The 6,698-nt window shown below is 35.4% G+C and overlaps 1 long non-coding RNA gene across 1 annotated transcript; it reads left to right on the forward strand.

Annotated features, from left to right (window-relative positions):
- Positions 1,316-2,073, forward strand: LOC110435714. The gene is made up of 2 exons (XR_002453560.1): positions 1,316-1,535; positions 1,686-2,073. It is a non-coding gene; the product is annotated as an uncharacterized LOC110435714 (long non-coding RNA).

Genomic DNA, 6,698 nt, shown 5'->3' on the forward strand with positions numbered 1-6,698 from the left:
AAGGCCATAGTTGCTTCGCAAAAGAATATAATTCTCAGATTTTGAGGAATCAAACATTTAACTAAATCTATCCTCCCTAATAATCGCGTGCGTCTTTTGGATCAGTTTTGGTTGTTTTTATTTTTTTTTAAGTTTGCTCTCTCTAGTTGCTTCGCGAAAGAATATAACTCTCAGATTTTGAGGAATCAAACAATTTAACTAAATCTATCCTCCTTAATATTTAATTATAAAAATTTCAATCTGTCTATTTTTGTGTCCGGCACCCACGCCAGCCTATGGTCTGCTTCCACACCGCGTCCTGGTCTCCTGGACCTTGAGTGTCCTGATGACGACGACCCCATTCAGCGACAGCGACGCGGCACGACGGCGCCCCGCCACCAGCTTGTGAGGCGGCACCCAGTCCACAACGTCCTCATCGTCGTCGAGCTCCGACCAGTTCCCGTCACCTATATATATATATATAGGATGCATTTTCTATACTCCCGGGAGTAATTACTCCCATCTTCAATAAAAACCATATTACGTACTTGTTTATCGGTTTGAGTATATTCATATACTTATATTAAGATACTCTAGATCTTACCATGCGAAAAATTTTCAAAGAAATTTATATTTTTTAATATATTAGTATAATGCCACTACTGTAGTATATATAATAAGTATAACCACATACTTTATGTATGCATGCATACTTAACATATATACTACCTTAGATGGTTTAGTATGATCATATACTTCGTCTACATACACTTCATTGGGCCATATACGTCCTAAATTTAGAGATATACACATGGGAGTAATTACTACTTGGAGTAAAAAAGAATTATCCTATATATATATATATATATATAATAGAGATATATATAGCTTTTTTCTCTCCCGTTGCAACGTACTCGTACGTTGCAACGGAAGAAAATATATAGCATCATCCAAAGTCTTAACATCTACATATTGTTTTGTCTTGAAAGCTATAGTTTTTATTTATATCATTATATTTTTATTGCACTTGAATGTACATAAATAATGTTTAGTTAATATACTTTTTTTAATTAAATAATCAATTGCATCCATGACATAGTGTAGGGACTCTCTTAGAAACACGAAGGGATAGAGGTGCACGTTTTCACATCCACTTCTAATTATAACATCAATCAAAGAAATCAATAGATGTAATTAAACATATTGCACACCAGTGAATTTACATATAAGCATAAACACTTTATCATACAACTTTTCTTAAAAAGCCGAGACCCATAACAATGAGTACTCTAGTAAATCGTAGATTATGTTTGGAAAAACACTATAACTTTTGTTTTGAGGGAAAGAAAAAAATAGTACCATACCTCAGTCATCCGGTGGTCTATAAACGACCTCACACCTTTCTTCCCCATGGACTTTTCTTCCCCTCTTCTCGCCTGCTCCCATGCCCCCTTTCTATCCCGCGGCGCCGACTCACCTCCACGAGAACCGCCGACTCCCAACGCCTGCTGCCCCGGTCTCCGTTGGGGTCGCCGGCAACGAGCTTCCACCAGGAGGTATGCCCAAGCCTTCTCCCTCCTCTCCCCTCCCCTCCCCTCCCCTCCCCTTCCCTTCCTGCTTGCGCGAGACCGAGCACCCAAACCCTAGCGCAAGCCATCTGTATTCGGATCTGATCTAATCGCCGCGTGCGTACGTGCGCCCCGTAGACAGGCGGCCATGGCCACCTTCGAGCTGTACCGGAGGTCCACCATCGGCATGTGCCTCACCGAGATGCTAGACGAGATGATCTCCAACGGCACCCACCCCGGAGCTCGCAATTCAGGTCCTCGTCCAGTTCAACAAGGTGGAAATGCTCCTCGTCTAATTTTATCTCGGTGTGTGGTTTTCCAATTTGGCTAGCTAATGGCATAGTCCTATACGGACTGGAGATGTAAAGTGGTGGCAGATGTCGGTTTGGCTAGTTCTATACGGACCGGAGATGTAATCAGTTTGGAAGTGGTGGAAAGTGACGGCCAAGAAGAAAGATCGACTGAAATTTTGGCTCTTTATATAATACTAGCAAAAATGCCCGTGCATTCCAACGGAAAAAAAAAAGCTATCAAATCTATATCTATATCTCTATTAACTAATTGTACATATATCTATATCTACCTAATAATAAAGAGGTAAAATTTTAGACTCTTCTTTTGTCCATCTATTTTTTTATGTCTTTCTCTAACTATATATATATATATATATATATATATATATATACGGTAATTCCGTTGTACACTTACGAGTATTTACACCGATCTAAGATGGCAACTATCGTCGTGCGCAGGAAACGGAACAGAGACGTCGGGGTGTGAGGTAACGTAGGAAACAGAGATTGTGGAGGGTGCGGTTCGGCCCGTATACTCTCCTAACGGCTATATTATTTTAAGGCAAGTATAATACATATATATTTTTTTAGGCAAGTATACGTGCATGCTGATAATTACCATAAAAAACGGATTTGGTTTAAATTGTTTCCTTTTGACGTTGGGCTGGGCACCTGTCTTTTTGAAATATATGTGTATTAAATAGTAGTATATGTATATACCAAATTTTTAAAAGTATGGTTGCATACTTTAATAAGGACAATAGGTATTTTTATTAATATTAATTTATATTGTTTTACGTGAATAAGTATGGACACATACTTTAATAAGAAAATTAAGTATATTTATATACTTATAGAATTTGAGAGTATATCCATATAGATGATCATTTTAATGTTTATTTTTAGAGTATGTACCAAATTTTTAAAAGTATGGTTGCATACTTTAATAAGGACAATAGGTATTTTTTTAATATTAATTTATAGTGTTTTATGTGAATAAGTATGGACGCATACTTTAATAAGAAAATTAAGTATATGTATATACTTATAGAATTTGAGAGTATATCCATATAGATGATCATTTTAATGTTTATTTTTAGAGTATGTACTTTCGTCCATATTTTTTTAGTAGTGTAGTATATACTCGAGCATCTTAGAAGGTATGTACATGTGAGTATGTACTTTCGTCCATATTTTTTTAGTAGTGTAGTATATACTCGAGCATCTTAGAAGGTATGTACATGTGAGTACAATTTTGAAACGAGCTAGACATGGCAGCTGCCGGCTAGTCGTAATTCACGGGATCTGTTAACAGCGTATCGTTATATTTTTGAATTACTGTATATATGGGTACGTCCGCATACTCAGGTGCAATTGGATTATATCCAAACCCGTGGAGACATCACCGACCCACCTAGGTCCGGGCGCGACCCCCTCGCGTGTGTGCGTGTAGTTACTCGTACGTGTAAAAGAAACTCATCCTATATATATATATATATATATATATATATATATATATATATATATATATATATATATATATATATACACACACGGTAGCGCTATTCTACACCCTAGGTGTAGAATATTATTCTACACCGCAAGTCAAAACTGAGTAGAAAAAATACTGAACAGTACTGGAGAGTGTTCAGTATCAACTTGTCCAACACTCAAGACCATGAAATACTGAACAATACTGAAACACGAATACTGAGCGATACTAAATTTTGCTCAGTATAACAGTTCGGTGTAAAATAGTATTCTACACCTAGGATGTAGAATAGCACACTCTATAGCTGGCTACAAAATATGGTATTCTATAGCCAGGTCTATTTAGGTTGGTCCTGTCGGTGCGTGGCGAGAGCCCCTCGCAGCATGCACACAGGAGCCGCTTCAGCCTATGCATGAGCCGAGCGTTCAGGAGGAGCCAGAGTAATTAGCGGTAATTATATTGTGGCCAATAATGATGCAACATAAATAGCGGTGATTATGGCCATTAATCATAGTTTTGCCTTACCGTACACTCACATGTTACGAGAAGTACATGCGTTGATATGGTTACGAAAATACATACTACTCGGTCAATTTACGAGAATAATATTGGTCCTGAACTATAGTATATATGCCAGCACAAAAGTCAAGCAATTTCGAGTAACTAGTTACTATAATGTTAGGATCAGTTTATCATAGAACGTGGTTACTATAATTTCAGCATAACTAGTTACTATATTTTTTGGTCAGGATATAACTTGTAGTATTTACGAGAATTCAGACATATTTACGAGAATTCAAACTAAGAAATATTTATGAAATTTTTCTTAAACAAATATCTACGAGAATCTTTTTTGAGAGGACATTTACGTGAATCTGCATAAGTATTCACGAGAATCTACATTAATAATATTTACGAGAATCTACACTAAGAAATATTTGTGAGAATCTGCAATTAGAAACATTTACAACAAATTATATTATACTAATCCAACTTAATTTAAATAAACAATACAAAACACGTGGTACAGTACAAAACACGTCATCCTTACATATTGTGGAACTACATGTCATCTCAAAGGTAACTGAACATTACAGGATCTAAGTTTAGTTGCTTTTCTTGCACATTCTCTATTTGGCACTACTCCAACATGTGCATCCCAGTGCCTGACTAGTGGTCGGATTGAGATCAATCAATAGGTCTTGTCTGTTTACTGCTTAACCAACTGCTATGTGAAGTCTCGTTGCCTGAAATCGTAAAAAATAAGAACAATCGTAAATAATATAATGCTTTAACGGGAACATGTATGAGAATTATGTGGAATAAAATTATGAATTAACCAGTTGAAGGCTTGTCAGCAACCTGCATCTTGTTAGCCGAGTGACGGCAATAGAAAATCACGCCCAGCAACCAGGAGGCATTGCTGAAGAATTGAAGTCGTTAGGATAGTAATCTCTAATCTGTTGGGTGCTTGAGGGCAAAACTAAAAACTGGTTTTTTATTCAATATTGATGAATAGCAATAAAAATCGCAAGATCAAAGTGGGATAGGTCATAGATGCATGTAGCCTAGGTGTCCTAAGACTCACGCATAGGCAACGAGGAATTTTCATCAAGATCTACTCAAAACGTAACAAATCGAAACGTATAAAGGATTGTGATTAATGCACAACACAACACAATTGGTCAGGATAGAAAACAATTGGTCAGTTCCGGTTGTTGATCACTAAGACAAAAAAAATCTGAACGCAAAACCATATAGCCTGAAACATAGTATGTGTATAGAAACTACAACAGTTTTATTTTATCTAGAAAAGCCTTTCAAACAGGTCTATATATATATATATATATAAATTCCTTTGTACACGTACGTGTAGTTACTCTCATCTTCAATAAACTACATTGTGTATGTATTCATACTTGTTTATGGGTTTGAGTATGTTTATATACTTATATTAAGATACTCTAGATCTTACCACGCGAAAATTTTTCAAAAAAAATTATATTTTAAATATATTACTAAAATGCCACTACTATATTATATACAATAAGTATAACCATATACTCTATGTATGTATGCATACTTAACATACATATCACTCTAGATGGTCTAGTATGATCATATACTTTGTCTATATACATTTCGTCCGGTCATATACACCTTAAATCTAGAGATATAGAGATGAGAGTAATTACACGCGCGTGTAAAAGAAACGCGTCCTATATATATATATATATATATATATATATATATATATATATATATATATATATATATATATAGACACACGACACGTTTTGTTTACTCGTGCGAGTAGCTACTCGCAGGCACACGGTGCAGGTAGTCCGCGCGAACCTATGTTAATGGGCTGGTGCTGGAGCTAACGGGTTGGAACCGAATGCGGAGCATGCGTGTATCTACAGGAAATTTTAAAAAAGGAGGCGCTAATCACGGGATTCTTTCTTGGCCGTAGACCGTAGTTCCCCTTTTTAATATGTACGTATATGAGTTTTTTTAAATAAAGTATTATTCATGCATACTTCTTGTGGTGATTGCTATATGTATTTATACTTTGTTTAATAGAGTATTTGTACACTTTTTGAAATGTTGTATCTGTACATATACTAGTTTTATAAAATGATGTATGCATTCATACTGAGTATATACATATACTTTACGTGACAAAAGGGTATTTGTACTAGTTTTTAAAAGGATATATGTATTCATACTGAGTAAATGATATATACTTTACGTGACAAGGGAGTATATCTACATACTATTTTAATACTTTGATAAATACACTTATTGTTTAGAGAAGATGGTACGTGCATATACCAATTTTCAATAAGGGTATGTGTATACTATATGAGTTCTTTTTTTTTAAAAAAAAGAGTACCCTTGCATACCTTCTACACGTACGGGAGTACCTGTACAAATTTTTGACACAAATTTTTGACAGTATGCTTACATACCTATATACTCTGCAAGCTAGTATATACACATACTATGTTCTAAAAGGGAGTACTTGTACAAATTTTTGAGACAAATTTTTAACAGAGTGCTTACATACCTATATACTCTGCAAGCTAGATAGTATACACATACTATGTTTCAGGCTATACAAAACATTTAATTACAAAATCCCTCCCTGAAAAACTTAAAAAAAAGTGTATGTCCAAAACATACTCCCAACAGTATGGTGAGTCTTTCCGACAGGCATATTCAAAAAACAATTATCTGAAAATTATTGTGACAAATTAGTCCAAGAGAAACTTCATTTATTTTTATTCATACATAACATGATGTATGCAGCCAGCAATTTGGCCACGGTAACGATTCTTCCTGCTCCTGCATATACATATTGGA

This window comes from Sorghum bicolor, chromosome 5 (genome assembly GCF_000003195.3).
Source record: "Sorghum bicolor cultivar BTx623 chromosome 5, Sorghum_bicolor_NCBIv3, whole genome shotgun sequence".
Lineage (NCBI taxonomy): Eukaryota > Viridiplantae > Streptophyta > Magnoliopsida > Poales > Poaceae > Sorghum > Sorghum bicolor.